Consider the following 24,613-nt stretch of genomic DNA (forward strand, 5'->3'; position numbering starts at 1 on the left):
GTCTTCCTCAAGGCTGTGCTGAGACAGACGCACTTTTCAAGACACGGAACCAATTTCGACAAACTCTCCCCATCCCTTCCGTCTCTCTCTCTTTCGTCCTATCCATCTCGTAGAGTCTTAAATAGGCAGGGCCCGCGGGTTCGGGACAATCAATTTCTCCAACTCCAATGCCGAAGCCCATTCCGGGTGGGTTAATACGAGCCCCTCGTTTGTTCGACCACCCGCGGCCTCGACGGGGACGCTGCCGAGAACGAGCGCATGCAGGGAGTCAGTGTTTGCCCGCCGGGAATGGCTTTAACGGGGCCTCTGAGAGGTCAGTTTTCGACGCCAAGATTGCGAGACGGACACTCAGACCAGCGGGGTCCTTTTTTATTGAGAATCAATCTAGAAGCAAATAAGGAGTGGCCAACTATTTGACTCATGTCGAAGATGTCTTCGTTAGGAAAACACCGCAGATGTACGCTGAAATTATTGTGAAGGAGGGAAAGTACTAAGAGCGTCTGCATATTTGTCCATGGGATCCAGAGCGGAAGTTTGAGTGTTGCCGATGTTCTCGCATTGTTTGCTGCATTGTTATACTTGAATGTAGGCAACAACGCCCGCGGAAGATACGTCCCGGAAGATATGTCCCCGGATAGCACGTCCCTGAAATAAAGTCCTCTTAGGAAGCGCCCAAAAGGAAAAAAAAAATTCCCTAAGTGAAAAATCACCCAATGAATAAATTCTTCGTGAACCCAGTTGACAAAAAATTGGCCTCTTCCTTGACTTTTAGAATAGTTTTAAGCATGAAGTATTTCCCAGCATGAGGTCACAACTGGGGTCACGTAGTGCATGTCATGCCAAAAAAAGCTACACCACAAAGCACTTCCGCGGGTGACTTCGCTGAAACACCGAACGTTCCAGAGAACCACTTACCCTCGGTCACTCTCTTACCGCCGCCATTGTTTTTCTTTTTATGGACGCCCCACGATTGGTGGGTGGTGGTGCTGTGAACGTACAGGCGGGGTTAGACTTACAGTGGTCTGTCGGCAATTGCTCCACCTGAGTCCCTGATTTAAATTATTGTGGCCCTACCACTGTTCCATAAGACCAGTGATTGTGGCACTCGTCTCTACTCAGTTCGTGAGGCCTCATGGTATGCGGTGATAGCCATTGAGTTTGGCACAACACTAGCGGGGGAATGAACCCCCGAAATCTGTTCCTTGCTTAGTCACTTCCATGACGATGGGTGGACTGTCTGTAGCGCACAATTTTGTATGATTGTTGGTCCTGCGTCCTCCATCAAGAGCGGCCGAGAGGACAGTTCAAATCTCAAGCGAATAAGTGGGAGACATTCGCCGGAAAGTTACCGTGTTTTAGCCCTGTTTGCCTGCACGTAAGCACTGCCGTAAACATATCATGTATCTTGGAAGTCTAGTATTCTATGGTAGCTTTTACAGTCTCTTGGGGAACGGTCCACAATTAAAACACCTCTGCATCTATTATGTTTAGCACAGCTCCAGCGGGGACAAGTTTCCAGTGTATAAAGCGCACTGCATAGGGGTACTTGTCGCAGCGTACGGTATGCTGAGTACCAGGCCAGGCGATATCTTCTACCCATTACAAAACCGGTGGGTGCCCGGTGACACTGGGGATCGAACCCCGTCCCTCCCGCTTGAAAGCCGGATGCTATAATCACCAAGCGTTACGCGACGTTTAGTGGAGACGATTTTGGGGCCATTTCTTCACTACTTCGAAAATGGGGGCGTTTTTTTCCGGGGGCCATTTTTTCGAAGGCAATTTTTCCCGGGGGCATTTTTTTCCCGGGACGTTTTATCCGGAACTTTTTTTGCCGGAGCCCGTTATCCTTGGCCCGTAACCGCTAGCATGTCGTGCTCTCGTGTTTGTGTGTGAATGCTTACACAGGTAGTGAATTAAAAGTTTGTTGAGCGCAATGTTAGTGATAAGCCTCCATTTCATTTATGCCTATACGCACAGCCTGGTATAGAAGACTTCCGCTTTGTTCGAATGGTACGATTTACGCAGAGCATTATTAACTATCAAACACTGCGCCCCGGATGAGGAAAATGTAATTTACTCGCCAAAAGTAGCGTTTCGTTGACTCACTACGTGTGACGTGCCGTCTGTGCCGACAGCAACTAAACAACGGGGTTTGCTATTCAGCCATACAGAGGCATCATTACGGCACTCCTAAACACCAAACGTTCTCGAAAGATTAGACAAACGGTTCTCCTAACTTTGCAGAAATTTAGAGCTTGAAGTGTGTCAAGTGCTACAAGAACATGGCTGAGAAACAAGCCCTGTTTCTTCCTTAATACTGGCTAAGACGGTTTGCGTGCGTGCAGATACCGCGTTTCTCTCCGCACAGCCCCCTCATTTCTTCTGTTCCTCATGGTGCAGCGGTAGGCCCACAACACGTTGGCTCAGACAGACGTTTCTAGCCTCATGCTTTAGGATTTTTCCGGCACAAAGTTGTCAATACATACCCTCCCCCCTCTCCAATAGGCAGCGCACCACGTGCTTGCGCATGGCTACCGTCATATCGAGACGGATATACCAGGAGCAAAACACGGCAAGTGCTGAACAAATTTCACTCGTAGTTCTGTCTTCGTTTTCTAGGGCAACAGCTGCTGCACAGGGGCGCCCGATGTTTCCCCTACACTATAAACAGAGAGGAGTAGAAAGGGCGTAAGCTGTCCTCTATAGCGCACTCCCTTTAATAAGAGGGAGTGCTCTAGAGAAGTACTTGGTCGCCTTTCAACTTCCATTTAGGAGTATTTGTGTTTAGAGCGTAGAATCCGACGGTTTCCTGACACTCGATCCCTCCCTATACAGCGCACCCGAAATGGCTTATAAACATAAGCGCCTAACAGAACTTTGATACGGTTTCGACGGTTCATAGTTGCAGAAAGCATTATAGCACATAACAGAGATAAACACGAAATAAAAGAAGTGCAAGCGAATTGTGCCAAGTTCCATTTGACTTCATTTGGTGCCTGGGGCAGCTGCCTGGAACGTGTCCTAGCTTCGCGTCGCAAGAAGCCATCGCGTTGTGCTTTAGTGACCGCGAGGTACTCACGCTTGTTACGGAATACAGAGAATAAACATCGCATAAAGCCACGTACGGATCCATATTACTGTTACATTTGTATCTATGCCGGCCACGCAGCATGATTAACGCAGAGAGTGAACTGCGCGCTGCGTCATTAGGTGAGATACGTAATCGCGTCAAGAGGCGTAGCTTTCACGCCAACTCTTTGACCCACGCTGAGGCAATCATAAGCGATAACATATTTGCGTCATATTTTCATTTTTATCAACAGGCCGCCGCGGTGGCTCAGTGGTTATGGCGCTCGGCTGCTGTCCCGAAAGACGCGGGTTCGATCCCGGCCCCGGCGGTCGAATTTCAATGGAGGCGAAATTTTAGAGGCCCGTGTACTGTGCGATGTCAGTGCACGTTAAAGAACCCCAAGTGATCGAAATTTCCGGAGCCCTCCACTACGGCGTCCCTCATAGCCTGAGTCGCTTTGGGAAGTTAAACCCTCACAAATCAAATCATTTTTATCATCATGCTGGCAGACCAAGGGAACAGTCTTCGCGCCGTCCTGTGCCCAGTTTTCGGCAGAAACAAGAAGGAATGCTCGATTTTGTCTCCGAACAAGCAACACAGATTTCGCCTTTTTCATCTCCAACATTGAGTCATGCGGAACAGAAGCCAGAGGTTCCAAAGCAAAATTTCTCATAGACAGTGGCAGAGCAGCGATAACGAAGTTCCGATAATTAGACGCTCTGCGCAAAGTCCTTTCACAACCCCAGCCGCCGCTGGAATAGGACGTTGGTCCGGGTCGCTAAAACACTGTATCGATGTCCGCATTGATACAGTGAAAATATGAAGGAGGTACAGTATGTAATCACTGAGTCGATCGCAAAAAGAATGTTGTTCGATCGCAAAATTTATTAACTCTGTTGTCATAACCAAAATAACAGACAGATAAAACGCCTACTGCTGGCTTCGCTGGTCTATTGTCAACAGCGAATGTATCACAATGCGGAAAGTTAATAATGTGCGTGGTGTCACAAGCATATCTCCTGTCACTCTCTACGCACGTCACGTCGAATATCGTACCTTACATTGATTTGTAGCCGAACATTGTTCCGTAATTATCGCGCGCGTAGCAATGACAAACGAGGACATGGAAATGGCATGTGTGACCGACCCGAAAGCACTCAGATCTACGAAGTTCTTGCGGTGTTTCTTTTGGGGCATGCCACTTGTGTGCCATGATACTTAAAATGTCTTCGGCACTTTTCGTGCACTTAACCGTTTGGCTGCGTTAAGCTTAAACTGGTTCATGGCTCAGGCTGCGTGAGAGATTTTCTCCGGAGCAAACAATTATCGGTGTGGGTGTCCTGTTGTCTTGTCTCCAAAAATGATCACGTTCACACAATGGTCAACGAAAGCTGTCCTGGAGAGATCGAATCACGTGGTGCCTCGTCTAGGGGAGAGGGGGTGGTAGATAGCAAGAGCAGTTCAACTAAGAGTTCATACGACTATCATCTCTTCTTCTCCTTTAAGAATGCGAGAAATATAGCACACTATTCAGCGGAAAAACTTTTCATTCATGGCAGAGACCTCACGTTCTGCTAATACTCTAATAGAATACCCGACACAGTAGGTCTGCTGCCTTCGGCCATGATTAGCAGCAGTCGAACCGATAAACTACATTTAACGGTGGCTCGGTGTCCTTGGAGTTCGGCTGCTGGTCTCAAGGTCGCGGGATGGAATCCCATACATGGCGGCCGCATTTTGACGGAGGCGAAAATGCGAGAACGGCCATGCGTTGTGCAAGGTCTGTGCACGTTAGGAATCCGAGGTGGTCTTAATTAGTCGGAGTCGTCGACTACGTTCTCATAGCGACAACGCCATTGACGAGACATAGGAGGGAGGACACAGCACTGCGCTTCTGTATCCCGTCAAATGCGCTGTCTCTATGGGATGCGGGAACGAACAAGCCCGCGTGTTGGCTGGCCGACTTGCACTACGATACTCCTCATAGCCTATGTGTCGCTTCGGGACGTTAAACACCACTTACCATACCGCGCCGCATCACACCGTACCGCACCGCACCGTACCAAAACATACCAAACCACACCAAACCATACCATACCAAACCATGACAAACCATACCATACCCCATCACACACCACACCACACCATAACAGACACCATACCGTACCCCACCATAGCATACTACACCACTTAATATAACCCCATATCACACCATAGCAGTCCACACCCGATCACACCAGTCCATACCACACCATATCAGACCACGCCATATATACCATCCCTTACCGTACCATACCATAAAAAGAGGTTCAGCTACTGCAGTTTTGGCGTGGACCGATGAACTGACGTCAGCATATCGACGCACTAGCTAGTACACGAACAAAACGATAAAAGCCTTCGGCGAGGTGATGTCAAACCGGAACACGCGGGAAATAACAGCATCGAGTCTCATCAAACTTGTATTTAGTTATGCGTGAACAAGCGCCCTTCAAACATTTTGCGACAGCGACATGACGGCACCGTCGTTTCTTCCTTGTCAAAAAACATAGACAGGCAATAAAACGCGAACACAACGCGAGAAACATTGCAGCCTTCGCTCGAAGACACCTGACACGCGCCTTAACGGCTCAGTTCCTCGAACGTCCGTCAAAGGTGCCACCCTGGGAAAGAAAGCAAGCCATTTCTTCACGCACTAACGAGTGCCGGACAAGACGTCTGTTCACCTCCTGTCTTCTTTATGAATCTTTTGCTGCGCTCAGTTCCAACACATCTTTTAACGCAAGATTGACAAGTCTGTTAAACTTGCCATGCACGTGAGGGTATCACGCTCCGTCAGCATCTCGCAAGCGGTGCACAAACCTCCACTGAATGTTCATCTCTATGTTGCTCTAAAGCTTCTTTTATTTTGTGTTTGATGTTGCGTCAGCGGAGAAGGCAACGATTGCCTCAGAGACAGGATTAAAAATGCCTTGTTTCCAGTTAAGAAACTAAAGACCTCAAGAAAGTTCGCTCCTTTCAAACTTTTCTTTATTCTAGGAGCATAAAGACATGTGACGAATCAGAAAATACGTCTCCTTTAAAGGCAGGATAGAGGAAATCTGAGGAATCTAGGGAGTTGCTTCTTAAACGAGCCAGAGTTTGAAAAACTTCAAACTCTTCAAGCATCGTGCATGTGCGTTTTCTTAAGCACCTCTCCGCAGTGAGTAACTGCAAACACGTCAAACACCATGCACGCCTTGCGCACTTCCAGGCGTGCTAAGACATGCGCTGTCAGCTCGTGTCAAGCTATGCAAAACACAGAGCCTCTTTGCATCCGTCATCTTATTCGATTCGGCTACAGGCTCTTACCGGTTCAGTAAAACGTTTCGTTTCGTCATTGCACAGAACCTCCTTTCCGGTACATTCCCTCGAAGAGCAAACCAAAGATGCCGACAGGCATGTGTTGCGAGCACTTCTTTTCCGCGAGCCTAGTGCAAACATGTCGACCGCCGCGCCTCGTCTCGGAGGAGGCGCTTCAATTCACAAACCCTTCTACAGTAAACATTGTCATTTTATATGGACTGCTTTTTTCTTCACTTGCAAAAAACGACGATTTCAAACTGCTGGTTTGTCTGTTTTACGTTCCTTTGGTGTCCTCTTTTTTTTTCTGCCTTTGCCTTTCTTTTTTCTTTCTCCTGTCTTTACTTCCTTCCTTCTTTCTGTTTTCATTTCTTTGCTTCTTCTTTTCTTTCATAGTTCTCTGGTTTTTCTTTGACTCCTCCCGAGAGGTTCGAGTCAGTCAGAGACTCCGTATACACTCACACCGCAAACTCCGTACCTTGCTGTGAAAGCTCGCGAAGTGAAAAGCATTCACACCACCCTGTGCACACGATGAGGAGCAGTGTTTCGCACGTTGCCCCGACTGCTAGTTCTCTTGTACTAAAACAGCATACAACCGCGCGACCTGACGCCAAGCGGCAGCCCTTTGTTTGGTACCAGTTCTCGTCGAAGCGAGAGGACGCGCCAAAGGAACGGTGGAAAAAAAAAAAACGCGCTGCTCACAGAAGCGTTGCGGCCTGCGCTGGCGCCGAACGACTTGCTACCTCTTCGTTCTTTATCCGGTTGTGGCTCTAGAGTTCCCTGTACTGCACGCAACTTGCAACACGGAGCGTCTACCTGAGCCTATTAATACTGTGCAGCACAAACAGCTGGCAGGAGCGAAATGTCGACAAAAATATTATGTCCTGAGATCGTTAAACAAGTTTGACGTTAGTCCCGGCTTACAGCAATGCCTTTTCAATGATGATGTAGTTTAGATTAGACTGCAGTGCAACCAATCTTGTTTGGATTGAAATGAATTCGGTCTAACTTTATTTGCAGTGAGCGAAGTGCAGCAGGAAGACGTGGAAAAAACGTCACTGAGGACACTGCGAAGGTCCTAGTTACGAAAGAGCTTAGAGACAAATTGCCCCTCAGACAATAAAAGAAAAAAAATTATAGTAAAAGCGGCGCAAGAGTCGCCAGCGCAGTATGAACTCGATAAAGAAAGCCGCTGGTCCGGAAGACTAACTGTGTAACCTTCCACATGAGTGCAGCGAACTGCGAAACGCAGCACAAAAGCTGCTCGGCTTTGGCTTGGCTTGGCTCGCTTTGTATATATAAGCAGAGATCCTCAAAGGATGGAGCCTCAGCACGGATGTGCTTGATAAAGAGCAAAGGAAAACGGCCGGCTGCGGAAGGCTTGCCAGAAACGCAGGGGCAAATTGGATTCCCGTGTTCCGCCACCACCGCGGAGAGCTCAGCCGCGCCTGAAAGAACCAGGAGAGACGAAAAAAGGGAAGTAAAGCCGAATAGTGGGAGGGAGAGGGGATCCTGTAGGCGAGAAGATCGCACAATGCCTCGGCGACCATATCGATTCGACGACAGCTTCGCTAGCGTTGAAGTAAAGGCGGAAAGGGAGGGCCTACTTACGCAACGTGCGCGTATAAGTATGCATGGAAGACTACGGCAGCTTGGGAGTCGCTCCACGAACACTCCATATGCTGTTCTGAATACACGTAAAATATCGGCGCACGGAAAAAAATATCGGCCAAGGGCTTTACAAGCCTTTTGATTTTGAAAAACGCAATCATCTTTTATTATTATTGGTCCTTGCACATAGACACCTGCACCAGTGTTAGCCCGAGCGAACAATGTAGTTAACTGGCGGCAGGTATAGTCCTAGTAGGCAATATTTCCCCATCTACACTGGGGGCAGCCCCTTGAGCGATGGCCGCGGTGACCTCGAATGGGGATCCACTTGGATCCTTATCAATGTCTAGTCAGATATGGGCCAGGCAATCTTGGTCCCCCTCTTCCCGAACGGTCACAGCTAAACAATAGACGAAACGCGCGGATAAGAGATGATAAGAGCGCTGTGGGTTCATCTGGAGCTTCTGCTCCTTGTCGCTTGCTAAAACTGCGAAGCGCGAACGCTTGCTAAGGGGTGGACATTAGCTCGGCGCTTCAAAGTTTACATTCTCACGACGCTTGATGCCCTGAGGTGTGCTAAACGCCGATAGATGTTGCGTACTACGCACTTTTCTGTCTGGCGTGGGTGGGCGTTGGTGAGACTCCCCGCACCGCTCACTTCCCCAGCCCAGTCTGATGGGCAAACCCAAGAGGTCATAAATGTAGGACAAATAAAGGACTCAGTCAGTGAGTCAGTGAGTGAGTCAGTCAGTCAGTCAGTCAGTCAGTCAGTCAGTCAGTCAGTCAGTCAGTCAGTCAGTCAGTCAGTCAGTCAGTCAGTCAGTCAGTCAGTCAGACAGACAGACAGACAGACAGACAGACAGACAGACAGACAGACAGACAGACAGACAGACAGACAGACAGACAGACAGACAGACAGACAGACAGACAGACAGACAGACAGACAGACAGACAGACAGACAGACAGACAGACAGACAGACAGACAGACAGACAGACAGACAGACAGACAGACAGACAGACAGACAGACAGACAGACAGACAGACAGACAGACAGACAGACAGACAGACAGACAGACAGACAGACAGACAGACAGACAGACAGACAGACAGACAGACAGACAGACAGACAGACAGACAGACAGACAGACAGACAGACAGACAGACAGACAGACAGACAGACAGACAGACAGACAGACAGACAGACAGACAGACAGACAGACAGACAGACAGACAGACAGACAGACAGACAGACAGACAGACAGACAGACAGACAGACAGACAGACAGACAGACAGACAGACAGACAGACAGACAGACAGACAGACAGACAGACAGACAGACAGACAGACAGACAGACAGACAGATGTGAGTCATGCAGTCAGTCAATCAAGCAGCCAGCTGGCCAGCCAGCGCCTACATTGAACAGTAAACAGTACTCTGCACCACATCACTCTCCGGATGTGTGCTGAGGTTGGATGCGGTACCAGCTGGCAACGCAGATTCAAAAGTTGGCGTCGTCACTTAGTTTTTATCAGAATGGGGCGCGATAAGAGGCGCAGCAGCCAGCGTGTGTCCACAAGCGCCAGAACGCCGACGCCTTCGACGCACACTTAATAACATTGGCTGAAGAAGACGGACTTGGTCAGTCCGAGCAAAGCACAGTTCCTTCAGTTTATTCCATCTGACTTCACATTCATTTCCTTATTGACCCCCTTTATTTGGAGTGCTGTTAAATTACATAAAGGGGGTTAAGATTTTTTTGCAGATTAAAGGTACGATGTTACTTGAAAGGCTGTAATCAGGCGATATCTCAGATTTCGTGTGGAGGGTCGTTCCAGTCCCTTGCTGCTTGGAACAACAATGACTTGAAAAAAGCAGTCGAACGAGATCGTTCGCATGTAGCGTTCAATGGCTTTCTTCCCTGTTCGTGCCAGCCGTGACGCCCCACACTCGTGGAACCCGGGTCTCGTCCCCGGCGCAGCTTTAGTTCCGCTGATCTGTTTTCAAGGGCGACCGTCCTTGGACATTCACCTTCACCGCCGCCCTGCTCGCAGAGGCTCCTTCAGCTGCCTATCTCCCTGACTGCGCTGCTATCCAACTCCGCGGAGGCCACGACGAGCGCCTCTGCTCCCTGCCGGTGCGACCCTCCGTGTGCCCGCTATGCTACAACCGGCATCTCCCGTCCTGCGGTGCCGGTTGGTCGTGGGAAAAACCCTCAGAATTGGGCACGTCTTTGCGTTTCACAGGCACCTCAGGGCGCGTGAGTTATGGATCACTTGTCGCCGCGTCGCTCCGGCCGTGGCGTAGCGTGCAGTGCACCCCATGTTGCGTGGACCTACCTCCCAGAACCTGGTTTATGCCGCCTGATTGCTGTGGTGACATCTCCAGCATGGCTTTTGATCCTTATCTGTCAGCATCCCACGCACTTTGGCCGGTGCCATATCTTCTCTTTTCTTCACCGGTCGCTTCCTGCTCCATTCCTGCTACCTCTCTCCTATCCTTTAACTCCCACCACTCTGCGCAGTGTGTTGCGGTGACTCGTATAGCGACGGGTATAGTGCCACCCAACTCCTAATTCTTCCTACCTATCATTCCCCCTGAACGTCAGGAATTACATTACATTACTTTATTATGTTAATACAATGTCTGCCGTGGATAGTGTACAATGCCCCATGCACACTGGAATAAAATGTTTGCATATATAGTACAACTTCGGATCTTTTTCAAAGGATCTCAGACGGCAGCAGGTTCAAGTAAAGTTCCATTGAGAGCAGGGGACCCGAAACTATCTCTTCCTAAATAAGCAAAAAATAATCCCGTAGTTGCCTGATTAAGCCTTGAATGGATTTAAAATTAATACCCAGACGCTACCTTTCAAACTACTCTGTAATCAAAGCAAAAATACATCCAGGACCTCGTATTAATTCCTTGAAAGAAGTATTAAATATTCCATTTGCGCCCGGGGAATACTTCCCTCGGCGGGAATAAATTATTTATCTCTTTTTCACGGAATAAAGTTGGTTCCCATTAGGGAATGCGCTAGAATACACGTGATTTTTAACCTATCCGGGCATATTCTTGGCTTAAAGCGTAAGCGTAAAACTCGGGGTCTTTAGCATCACTGAGAGTGATCAGGTCGCGCTGCCGAAGCCGCTGAAAGCTGGAGGTGCAACGTCAAAGGGAAGAGCTACGATTTACAAAAAAAAATTAGAATTAAAGGCAACGTCAGAGAAATTTCGAACAAATATACTTGGTCCGGATGTTTCGGGCGCATTACCGGATAACCGTGCGTCCATATAATGTATTGGAGAATGAAACTAATTGCCAGGGTGTCAAAGAGTCGCAAAGTATGATTAAATCCCAAGTAAAAGATACGCGTGGTTGGCGTACGAATACTGCGATCGAAAAATCAATGAGAGTCTAGTCTGTGAAGGAAAGTTCATGAGGTTGTCGCTGTCGGTATGAGAGAGAAGAGATACGGGGCAGCCAGAAATAATATTTATCTGCTTTTGTAGCGATAGCTGCATTACGGCAGCATTTCGAGCCTTCAGCGTAGCGGCGCCGCAACCCTGTGGCCGCGCCGCTACACCGTGGCTGGGCCGCCACGCTGTCACATGGTCGGTCACGTGGCGCCGTGGCTGATCACGTGGTTCATCTCCTGGTTGGTCAGGTGACCAGCCACGTGGTGCGGAGCAGCTGCCAGCGGCGTGGCGCGCAAGCTGTCGCAGTTGTGCGCATGCGCCGTGTCAAGTGCGACGACGATGAAGAAGGAACGCCCAGCGAAACAGAGCGGCGAAATACTCACTTTGCAATTAAACTGAGCAATTTCCACTCGGCCAGCTGTAGCTATCGCGTCACTCCAGGTTTGACCAGAGCTGAACCACAGCCATTTTTTTTTATCAAAAACGTTGGGCGGTTTAATGGAATCTTTTTTTTCAATTTAGGTTGCCTAAACAGGTGAACAACTAGTTGACGAATTTTTCTCACTAGCAAGTGAATAATTAATTAACACGACCTAGTTAGTGTTCAAAGTAGCCTTATCTTAATCTGCCGCTAATTAAATTGAGCACCATCGTATCCAGAGTAACGCGAATAATTAATTAACATGACCTGGTTAGGTTCTCAATATTCTATTCTCTTAATCCATCGTGAATTAATTACTTCCTATCTTATCCAGGCTCATGCAAAAAAGACTGGATGTTCGCATCGCCCTATATTTTTATATTTTTATATAACAGAAAAAACAGCTGTAAAGAGCACCAATATACTGTCCTAGAAAACTTCAGCAGAGTTTCTTCTCATCGTACGGCAGAAAAGCAAGAAAAAGACGTGAGAACAAAATCAAGATTATTGACACTATCGTGGACCAATTTTCCGCTTCCCATATGGCGTCTTCAAGCTCACCAAGCAATAAGACCTCTGCATGCGACTGCGCCGTTAGGAAACCGCCAACGGATATATATCATTGTTTGCTCCCCATATAGTGGGCAGCGAAATTTCGGCAAAATCCCCAGGCGGTGCAAACAGATGGCGCAGTCGGCGCAGACGTATAGAGCATCGGCAATGTACACATAGGTCTGTGCTGCTGAGAGAGAGAGAGAGAGAGAGAGAGAGAGAGAGAGAGAGAGAGAGAGAGAGAGAGAGAGAGAGAGAGAGAGAGAGAGAGAGAGAGAGAGAGAGAGAGAGAGAGAGAGAGAGAGAGAGACTGGTCATGGGTTAGGGATGTACGGACGGTAAATAAGGGCGATCCAATCCTGATCTCACGGAATTCAGGGCTAGCAAATACGGCGCAACGCAGGTAGGCTTAAGTTCACAGAGGAGACTGAATGAAATTCTGAAGTCCGTGTTCTCCGTTGCTCAAGGCCCCGTCAAGAAACAAGTGAACTGACAAGTGTAAGTGAGATTAGACTCCAAGATTTCCAAGTCTAGCTTCCAGCGAATTTGCGTAATCCAGCTATTCAGGAGCTGCTGTAAGTAAGGCTGTGCTGTGTTAATAATCCCGTAAATACCAAGTACGCAACAGCAGAGAGACGAAATTTCGCAGTTCTGATTGCACGATCACAGTCTCTCTGTCCTGTTGCGAGACAGTTTCTCTCAGCAAAAAAGTGAATTGGAGGGCGGGGAGAGATTTAGATTTAAAATTTTCGTAGTTAAGTTTTAACTAAAAGGGCACGTTGCAGCTATCTCGGTAAGGTAGCTTGTAAATGTGAGCTTTCGGGACATTCCCGTGTATGCGCACAAACGCTTTTGTCGCTGATAAAACCTCGGACTACGAACACTAAATCTCTCATTTTACGGCCCTGATATGGGAGAAAAGGAAAATAGAGAAAACAGCACGATATCAGCCTTAACTGTTTTTCACGTTTTGACTGCGAACAACGGGTTCAATACCACGAGCAGGCATTAACAGGGGTCTTTACATTTTACTAAGCTTTAACAGACAATAATGAACATTATATATCTTCTCTCTATATTGCACTCCTCATAGTGTCAATAGCACCACCGGAAGAAAATGTTCTCCCAGGGTGTTATCACAGGCAGGTATATTCATTTGGAGTCTACCAACTTCGAAGAATACGGGATGAGCACTATAACGTAGATGAGTCAACATCAGCCTGCTATCGCTGACTCATGTGCATGTCTTCGCCCTAGTGCATGACATTCCGCAACCATTTCGTATAGTCGATACAGCCCACACAATCGCATTTTTAACAACACAGATTAAACATTTCAATTGTAACGAATGCTACAAGTGACAGCGTTATCGATACAATGGTGTCTTGCCTTAAGTATCAGTGCCCTAACTCTAAAGGATGTGCAGAAAATCGCCTTAACGAAAATAAACCAATAAGAGAGTAATGAATGACATCCACTCACCCTCAGCCATATGGTTGCAAAGAAAATTTAAACAGCTTTCACAGAAACTTCATAATGAAAAAAAAAATGTCCCAGCGCGGGTTCTTTTTTAACTGCGAAATTTCTCTGTGCAGGTACCCGTATGAGGTGGATACTAAAAATTGGGGAAGATACCTAAGCTCCGCCTTAAGAACATGACGCGATAACCTAATGGGTTAATTCCCATATATTCAGAAGATCATTCTCTTCTTTACACTCATAAATCTCCGAAGGTCCTCGTATCCTTCCTGGCGCAGTGGTGTAGCGGTTAAGCGATTCACCACTTCCCTGCTATGGCAGGTGCTGCCAGCGGAGGGCCTTGTGCGACCCAGGTTGCTTTTCCCGCATACCCAACAGCTCTCGACAAAAGCATTACTGACCGAGAAAGAGTTCATGAGCGCAATTTTATCATGTAATGTATAATTTCACTACAGCAATTCATTCTTCCGTATATCTCCCGTGGGCGGGCTTGCATTTTATTCCTCTTAACATTTTTGCTATCGCCTAAAGCGTTCCCCTTCGGTTTTCTAAGGCAGTCTTAACTGGTCGGTGCAGCCGATGGAAACAAGTTAAAAGAAAGTTGTTGTTGCTCATCAGAAGAATGGACATTCACCTTCAATATTTCTACACCAGTGCCGTACAGTTTTCCAATATCCAAAATTATTGTCCAAGAAAGTTGGACATGGAGCAACCAATCATTAATTTAACCGCCACCTGCCACGGTGGTCAGTTGCCTCACTATCCGGTGGGCAGGAAGTGATGACGCCGCAAGGCCACGTGACCTAGCTGGCCCACCTGCCTTTGGGTTGCTCTCTGGGGATCACCTTCCAGAGTAATGTTTGTGATTTTTCGCTCACAAAGCCGACGCCAACAACGCCGACTTCGGATTTTCGGGGCAACGGGGCCTTTAACGCTACCGCGTTAATAATTACTCTTGCAACTCAAATCTAGTCCACCTAGAGGGATTCCCTACACACACATCTGAGAGGGAAAGCAATCAACTCACCACGTCTCGAGCACTATTTTCATCCAAATGCACAAAGGCTTAGCAATATTTTCCGGACACTGACGTGGCACTTGCAAGCAGCACTCGTGACAAAACCCAGGCCAGGAGACGTTCTCAACGGCGCTATATCCACAGGCGAGTTCCACACTCAAGAGAGCCACAAATGCATTTGATCGCGCACACTCCGCGGCTACCTTGTCAGCCTGGTAGCAGTGCAGAGGACACGATACGCGGGTGTCGTCTAGACTGCAGCATCGGTACCGTCCTCAACGTTCTCGACAAAAGAGAGACAACGTTCACGCAGCCTTTATCTGCCCCTCAAACAATGCGCCCATATCGCCCGCGCCCTGATAGCGTGAGTGACGCCCGGGGCGAACTGCCGGTCCCGCACACAAAACGGACTGAAGTGCATCGTTCTGGAAGCGCTTGTGTGCACATCGTATATCGCGTACGTCGCGTAAAAACATACTCTAATCGGAGTGCGACCACCGTTCTGCGTCGAAGTGTTCAAGATGTGACGACGATTTCGAAAGCTGTTGGCTGCCGTGGCAAGTGACATTGACTTGTCCGCATATAGGGGCGGAGAGTATAAGGCCGTGTTCTGAAAAAATTGACCAAGACGTGGAGATATGTTATGCTATGACATAGTATTGCATTGTAACTTGTACTGCATAATTTGCATATATGTGTGGTACGGTATGGCGTGATATGGTGTGGCAGGGGTGGTATGGCATGGTGTGGCATGCCATCGTATGGTATGGTATGATGTATGATGTGGCATGCCATGGTATAGGATAAGGTGGTATGGTATGGTATGGGATGGTATGGTATGATGTGTGGTATGGCATGGCATGGTATTGAATGGAGCGGAATAGTACGGTATGACATGGCACGGCGCACTTTGGAATGGCAATGTATGGCATAGCCCTAATTAATATGGTATGTGATGGCAAGGAGTGGTTTGGCATGGCATAACATGGTGTGGCATGGCCATGGCATGCTATAGTATGGTGTGGTACGGAACGGTGTGGCACAGTATGGTTCTTACTATACCGTTCTCCATCGCCTCCATAGAATGCGGCCGCCGCGGCACGCCCGCAGCAGAGGATTTCATCGATGTTGCGCTAACCACACGGCCTTTCCGCTTTTATGTTTGTTTGCTTGGAAGCTTTCAGAAGTCTCCGCTACTACGGCTAGAGGCAATGATAAACTCTCCAATATGTCTCACAGAGGCCATAGTATCCGAAGCAATGGAATCAATTGTTGTGAGCACGAAAAGCTCTTGGAATTTTTTGGTGTGACACTTCTAATCGCACTTCCATTTCTCCTTACCAATCCAATCTTAAGAAAATTTCATTCACTCAGTCCAGTGTCGGGCAGAATTAAAAGGACAACAACAGAATTCACTGCGCTCGGTGGCCAGCCATTGAGTTGTTCTCGCAGCGCTCACAGTGTCGCAGTGTTCTGCGCAATGAAAAGACTTGTGCCATGGATGGCCTGCAGGAAAAAAGTAATAAATTGCACACTTTCAGCATTCGTCCGTGTGTATGTGTCGGGGGTGGCTATGTCACGCTATTCGTCTTTCATGATTCAATCATTTCGTCGTGTGTAACTGCACTAGTTATTGCTCTTTCTTGCTTTTTTTTTCCTTCTATTCCTGCCCAAACATCTCTACACTACAGTCTTGGGTATTGCATTGCAAAGAGCGCCGGTTGACACTAACCCTTTCCTCCTACCCCCCCCCCCCCCCCCCCTAACCGCACCGAGTTCTTCCATTAATCTTTCCTCCCCCTGGACTTTCTGGCTAGCGTCGGCTCAACTAGAGTAACTGCTTACTTTAGAATGTTTCAAGCCAGGAACATCTTGAATACTTACTTTCTGTTCTCTTCCATGTCCATTCTAACAAGTGAACTGAGATCTCCTCTTACGCTTTTTTATTTCTCCTTCGGCCCAGGAGTACACGCTAGTCCGGCGAGCATTATTCCCTCTCACTCCTCCCTCTTTCATCTGCGATGTTTTATGACTGTAATTATCCCCCTCTCTCTCTTTCATTGCTGGCCTCTACAAGGCTAAGGCGCGTAGCGAAGCTAACAGTCTTTACAGCACTAAGAAACTCAGGGTTGTTCTGCTCAGGGTTGTTCTGCTTTCGACTCTCCTTGTCCACTTACAGGGGTGCTGCACAATAGCGTCGCTTAGCCAAACTCCGTCGGCAAACATAACCTTGCATAAGAAAACTCGAAGTTCAACGGCACTGCGTAGGAGGCCCAGCGTGTACATTCATTAGTCCATACTCGAGCCCCCAGATGTCGTTATTATTCGACACGGTCTAAGCAATCTCATCGCTCACCCCGCCCAGGATCTTTCGGCGCTATGGCGAAATCACAGCTACGAACGCGCGCACGGCTGGGCCTCCAGCACTCTCGTTAGAGCCCCTATACGACGTTAAACGCAATTAAGGACCCTTCCCACATTCACGGCGGCGCCATCGTTAGAGCCTATTCAGCGACGCCTATGGTACAGTATTCAGGCCATCAGCCGCCAACAACACCCGAGCAGGAGCGGAGTACGCAAAGTCTACTGTGCTTCGCAAGTTTAAACGTGTTTTGTGGGCTGCCCCCCCCCCCCCCCCCCCAAACAGGTTTCTTTCAATGCCATGGACGTACTACTGCGAAATAAAATTTACAGGATTGCACTTAAGTCTGGTTAGGAGCGGAGATGCGAGAGCGTTTCCCTTTCCTCTCTTTCTACCTCCATTCTTAATTATTACTTTCTTGAAAAATTTGTCATGTTTTTGTTTAGTTTTAATTTTTGTACTTTTTATGTATAATTTCTTTTTATTTATTACTTTTTGTTATTTTTTCTTTCTAATGTAGGTTTTCCACGACGCCAGTACTCGTACTATGACTTCAACGGGTGACCACCAGTTTATTGTCTTCGTACGTGGCTGTTGTGACGTCTAAATGCGATGTCGACGTCCGTGCCTATTGTGCCGTCTAAGTGTAATTTTCGTGCTTGATTCATTAACTAATTACAACTCATCAACCAAATTTTTCCCAAAGCAAGATCTCATCATGCACTATCTAGCACAATCAAACTTTTATCTTCACATAACGACATAATCGTGCCGACGAGTTTTGCGGACACGAAACACTGGCCATAACCTAGTAATGCATTCGCAATAACGAAAGCGCGTCCGAAAAAACACTGAAATTTATGCACATTACTGAAGGCCTTGACTACCTACTTACCTAACACTGAACTTTATGCACATTACTGACGGCCTTGACTAACTACTTACCTATTCTTTTCCTAGCTTTTTGTCTTCCAAACAGTGCCGTTTATTCGGGCTTCGAAGTCGTTTTGTAACCGGTCGTGTTTACTCCGCAGTTGCGGAGCTCCCACATAATCGCGTTCACACGGTAAATTCCCGCACGAGATTAGCGAGAGGCGGTGCTGACAGCCTATTAACCCCGGCAGCAGTGGCGCAGGCCTGTCGTCGGCAGGCGCTCTTGCGCGGTTGGTTTCGAAATGTCATGCGGGAAAGCTTAAACGGAGCACGCGTAATCCAGAAAGTGCTCTCCGGTATACACGTGTGCATTGAGCCGTTCGAAATTAATTTACTCTCCAAATTCTCATAGTTTTTGTATTTACCTGTCTATTCCATTCCTGGCATGCGCGCCACGTGTGCCTGTAGTGCCTTTAACCCGCAACAAAGCAGGCGGTTGTTGGACGTTCAATAGGTCAGCATTCAGCTTGGAAAGAACGTAAAGTTCGGCTCGGAGAAAAGAGTGGGCGCGGAACAAGGTGACAGTACTTAACGCTGTCTATTCGTTTAGGCACAATGATAATTGCGTCACGCTATGGAAGGAAAGAATTACAGACTGTAGTAAAAGTTCGGCGTGCCAATGTTCTCGAAGTCCGAGCATTCCTGGGGACGTTAGCGCATAATTTTTCACCCATGACCCATTGTCATCTATCGCGTGACCGATGGGTCATGTGTCCCCCTAAATGTAATGTGGTGCTCCTTTGCACTCCTGACAGATGTCCATGACCGTGAACATTCTAAGTTTAATGTATTTAGGAGAATACCATATGAAGGAGGAAATCTCATTTAAGAAAGTGCTTCATAACAACCATAAATATTCCGGTGCCCCTAACAAGGAAAAGTCCTTCAACTGGAAAACTTTCTGGGAAAGCTGTATGCCTTGAGAGATTTGTGCCTGAGCTCATGTTGACGGTAGTGAGTAGTCACTGCCTTAAATAATCGTGACTCCCTTACAAGACATGACCTTTTCGACAAATGATGCGGAAACAAGTGTCCACTAAAGATATTCTCCTTCGAGCTTTATTTTTCGAGCAAATAGGACCGAGAACTCTGACAGACATCTAATTTCTTTTGTGCTTTTGTGTATGTGAGAACTATCCTCACGGAAAACTTTATCCAAACTCAATATGTTTCCTGTTCAGGCTTCCTAACTTCAGATATAGCTTCATATTAAAAAGCAATAATATCTGAAGCACTGCAAACCTGATACTGTTGCGAATAGAAATTTTTGCGATTAAACTGAATATTAGGAAACACACCTTTTTATGAAAGCAGCAAAAAATCAATTCACGAAGAATAAAGTTAAGCGAGACTTTATTTCAGTCAGCACGAGTGGTTGTTAGATATGCGAAACGGTCACTTGTATTATAGATATGTTTTATCGTCACCCCATTACACCCGAACTCTTTGCGGAAGTTATCAGTTACTAAGCAACGACTCATATTAGCAAGGGGACTGTTGTTAAACGTGCGAAAAGAAAAAGAAACAATATATTCGTTTCGGCATCTCCTGAAAGCGCGCATAAGGCGTACAGAGTTGCACGATTGACGTCAGTGCATTGCATAAAAGCAACTTTATTGAAAGGAGTGGCTGAAACGCCTTATGATTGCTATTTTCTTTAGAAAACAGATTGCCTTGCAACAGTTATCCCACTGGCAGGTTTTAGTTCGAAGCTGTTCAGCGCTCTGCCCGTCAGTAACTTCCTGAATTCAAAGCAACGCCTCGCATTCTAATCACAACCGCTATTACAGAGAAGAGGTAACAAAAGGGCGTGACTATTCTAAATAAATTATTTTATTGTTTTACAAAATGCAGATAGGAATCATTCCTATCTTTGGATGTCTCTTACCGAAACCTGTGAACAGACCGGTGAATCAGAATTTCTTGCGTACAGACTTCCTGATTTTTATTAATATAGCGTCGACCAAACTGCTGGCCAGCGCCTTATGACACGGCGATATGCACGCAACACGGCGAATGTTCGCGCACGCGCACAAAGGGAGAGCTTCGTCTGCAACGCTGTTCCGATCACGAGTACACACGCCCTGCCACAATAGCTGTTCGCACAAAAACCGGCGGGCAGTAGAGTACACGTGCATGATTAATATGCGGCACTGAAACGTTGGAAAGCTGCGATGCTGTTTTTTATAACGTCTAGACACTGAAAGACTGATTAAAGAGATGGTTTGGTGACACTCTTATTGTGTTCCCATCTCGCAGAGAGATGCTCAAATCAGAAGGTTCGCATTCCAGGCAATGATTTCCACATGCTGCTGTATTTCCATCCTTTTATTTTTTCTCATCTTAACTCCGCTTTGTCAGCGCGGCCTCCCGTTATAGGAAAAAAAAGAGAAAAAGCACGTCTCAGTGCCGCATGTTATTCATGCACATGTGCTCTACTGCCCGCCAGTTATTTACAAACAGATATTGTGGCAGGGCGTGCGTCCTCGTGATCGGAACAGCGTAGCAGACGACGCTCTCTCAGTGCGCTTGCGTGAACTCTCGCCGTGTTGCACGCTTATCACCACTGTAAGGCGCTGACCAGCAGTCTGGTCGACGCTCCAGCTATATTATTAAAAATCAGGACGGCTGTACATGCGTAAGTTAAGGTTTCAAGCACACTTGACATTGGGCTTTGCGCTAACAAGTTTGCGAGGGACGAAGCAGCGATTAGCAAATCGGATATCAACGATTAAGATCTTCGGCCAAAAGTAAACAAAACCGGCTCGTTCTTACGATTTTTAGCTTGGCTACTTAACAATCTAATGCATACTCTGCTGCCCTAATGGACTCTGAGGTCCAACCAGGCTTTGTAAAAACTCGCGGGCTTTTCTCATAACCTAAACTTCGCTCTCTTCCATTTTTTTTGCGTGTGGCACAGTCAGTAAACTTCTCTGCCGGCGTGCTGGCTGACAAGAGTAGCCGAATGTCATTTATGTTGAATACATGCCCCTTGTGAAACTGAATTAGCCGTCTTCACGGGAGCTCTCACCCTCACTGCCTTTTCTTTTTTTTACAGTTTCCTGCTAGCGGATGTTCAGATTCTTGTACTACATTATTGGCTCTAAGCATGCTTCTACGCATCGTTCGTAAAATCTACTATCATCATCAGCAGCAGCCGGACTATGCCCACCACAGAGCAAAGACTTCTCCGATATCTACCCACTTAACCCTGTCCTGTGCCAGCTGCAGTCATCCTATCTCTGTATTCTTCCCCTGTACTATAGTTCCATCTCGTTCGCTTCTACTACCTGCGAAAGGCATTATAGCAGAATTCTATATAATTTCAAAACTAATGCAGTATTTCATGAATGTCTAAAGAAACAGTGCTAAGAGTTTACATAAAAGGTTGGTATGGAAGATCTATGTTTTGGCAATACCTGGTGGTGCTACATAAAATACTCTCATACAATTCATACAATCCTCTCTGAGACTGCCTCGCCAAACTTGGAGACTTACTGAGGAAGACTACAGCGAGATGATGGTGATGATGATGATAGATTTTTATGGCGCAAAGACATCTATGGACAAATAGCGCCATGGCACAAGGTATTTTCAACTGCTCAAAGTGGGGTCAAAGAACTATTTCCCAAGCATTGCACCCTAAATAAGCCGAGCACCAGATTATGGGGAAAATTGTACCCATTGTATCACTGGTGGGTACCCGGCGGTCCTGGGAATCGAACCCCGCATCTCCCGTGTACGAGGCACTATTGCGAGAGCTGTCCTGCTCACTCTATTGCGACGGCCATCGACAGCATTTATGTCCACATTTTACGGCGCACTAAACAAGCGCGTACTCCACCCTGAGCCACCTGAGGCCTGCGCGGTATAAAATAGCGGAGCAGTACTACGGATGATATTTTTCTCTCTCCATATCCCGGTGCAAGAACAGCTTCGCAGATTGACCCTCCTTACTCTTTGCAACATCCAGACCGCAACCTGAACTCGGGATGAAGCAAATAAAACAAAAGAGTGCACCCGGATCTCAAATAGCTGCCTGTAATGGAATGCTCCCCGCTGCCATAGCTACGTGCGTGCTTACTCCTACCAGCCAGATATTAATCTTTCACCGCAACGCCACCAGACAGCATGACAAGGTGCCCTGTCAGAGGCCATAAGAATCTCCACAAATATTACGCCCGCTCCAGCTAATAGGGCTGCAACCTGAGACGCATAAGTCAAATTTACGCCACCCTAAAGCATTTGCTTGACACGCCGTCACTTGTAACAAAATGTAATACGCTTGAGTTCTGGCACCCCCCGCCCCCGAAACTCTACTCTTGCGAGCACACACGTGATTTCATCACCGAGACTTTATATAGTAGAACACAGTAGAAAAAGTGAAAAACTCTTGACTGACGGTCACGAGAACGAACTGCTTCCGCACTCAGCACGCATTTTTTTTACACGGCTCTAAATAAGGCAACACAACGGACAGTGATGGAGCATAGATCCGTGTTTCGCTTTCCAAGTGCTGCAGCCAGCCTGGAATAGAAGCGAGAACTGTTTCCGCCGGGTGAGCGATGATGCCGGCCGCTTACGTGGGAGACACGCGACTATACGCTTACACCAGCCTGCATATAAAGTTTCACAACGGAACGAAATTGTCTCGCTCTCCGCGGACACCTGCACCCCGTCATGAGGATATGGGGAGGATGGGTGGAGTAACGCGTAGCGAAGCTCTATGCATTAATGCTGTGATTCGCGGCGTAACACCTGTGACACAGAAGAGCAGCAACGCGAATAATATTTACTTCTGCTGCCGGAACTAAATGGATTGCTCACACACTTGCGTAAACAGCCTTTTCTAAACTATTTCTCAACGCAAAACCAAGAGTCATTGGCCAGAGCTGCAAGAGGCCTGCTGAAAGATAAATTAAAGCGGAAGCTAACCCTACCTGCAAAACAGCGTATCATTTCTGCTGTAATAATGCTGAACTGGACACCTAAACTATACTCCTGATTTACTCGATGGGCCTGAGTTTTGCGCACATATCTATTGTCTTTAGACGTTCCCATATCCTTACCATTACGTCAGTTTAATTATACTTAGATAACCCTTAATTAATCTTCAATATTTTACATTTTGCGTACTAAAGGGACCATTATAGTGGTTAACTCCCCGAGAGATCATAGCGTTTATCCGATGTCCTCAATGCCTTGGTATTATACGGTTCATTTAAATGACATGGGGCTCTTTGACGTGCAATGAGATCGCGATGAGTTTCGCCTTGATTTATATTTGGCCGCCGTGACCAGGATTCGATTGCGGGACCTCATGATCAGCAGCCTAACGCTATCGCCACTGAGTCACGGCGTCAGGTGGAGAGGGTTAAGAACTAGCGATAACAGCGTGGAGCAAGAAGGATCAAAAGTGCCACGATCGAAGGCATGAGACTCGAGATTTTCCCGTGTTCATTCTTTTTTCTTGAGAAGCAGGGGAAAAAAAGATTATTTCCTGACCCGGTGTTGAAATACTAATCTCGTCTCCTCCTTTCGATGCGAACCGCACAAAAACAACGAGGGTGACGAAAGCGGCCTTTTAGTGAGCCGCCGGAAGCTCCCACCGGAAGCTTGGCCGGAGCCAACTAAGACTTCCGGTGCCGACTCAGCGGTGCTCTGCTAAAAGCAGCGTCTTGTGTGTAAACGCCTCAGATGTCTACGCCTCTCTTTCAAGCCTTTTCGCCTTTCTTTTCTTTTTCAGCAAACTCATGCCACACAGCGTAGTGTTGGTAAACATAGAAAGTGTCTACGGCCTCGTTTTAGTCCTCCTTATTTTTATATGTTATTCCCCAATGTCATTTACCACAGCGTCCGGTTTGCGAAAGTCATTGAGGTCGATGCCCTTTTTTCAATGTTTTCTATGTCGTAACCAATCAGCAAACTCGCGTGGCGAATGCACCACTGTACATCACAGCCAAAGGCGTCCGTCATTTAATTGCCGTCACAAAAAGAGCGGACGTTGATGACCACAATATCGTGACACCTCCTTCCGGAGGCAACGGATACCACAACGCTTATAATAACCTCACATTTACCGTCTCGTAAAAGATTTCCTTCTTATTAACTTTCTGGGTTGCACGTCGTAGCTGGCGTCGGCGTTGTCGGCGTAACCGGTGGTCCAAGTAGTAGACCGAAACGCCATCTGGAAGGTGACTGCCATGGCAGGATCCCGAAGGGTGGCTGTCAGCGTAACACGGCACCAGCCAACCGTGGCAGGCAGCGGCGATCGACGTCGTCGGCGTAACACGCCACTTGACAGATGGCGTGGCACCTTTCACAAGTTTAGCACGCAACCTATCGGGTGGCGTGTTAAACTTGTTACAGGTGGCGTGTTGGCAGGTAGTAGCAGCACGAACCTCCA

General features: G+C 47.4%; 1 protein-coding gene across 6 annotated transcripts in view; it reads right to left on the reverse strand.

The window, feature by feature from the left end:
- The window catches only part of Calx (sodium/calcium exchanger 3), a 345,062-nt gene that overhangs the window by 189,686 nt on the left and 130,763 nt on the right, over positions 1-24,613 (reverse strand). Inside the window, exon 1 of one of the 6 annotated variants that reach the window (XM_077665299.1) lies at positions 15,116-15,140. The exons of 4 other annotated variants lie outside the window; for them this stretch is intronic. The gene's annotated coding sequence lies outside the window, so the exon portion shown is untranslated. Of the gene's footprint in view, positions 1-14,921; positions 15,141-24,613 lie in introns of those variants that run through there. One more of the 6 variants, XM_077665298.1, reaches the window with a different exon arrangement.

This window comes from Amblyomma americanum, chromosome 5 (assembly GCF_052857255.1).
Source record: "Amblyomma americanum isolate KBUSLIRL-KWMA chromosome 5, ASM5285725v1, whole genome shotgun sequence".
Lineage (NCBI taxonomy): Eukaryota > Metazoa > Arthropoda > Arachnida > Ixodida > Ixodidae > Amblyomma > Amblyomma americanum.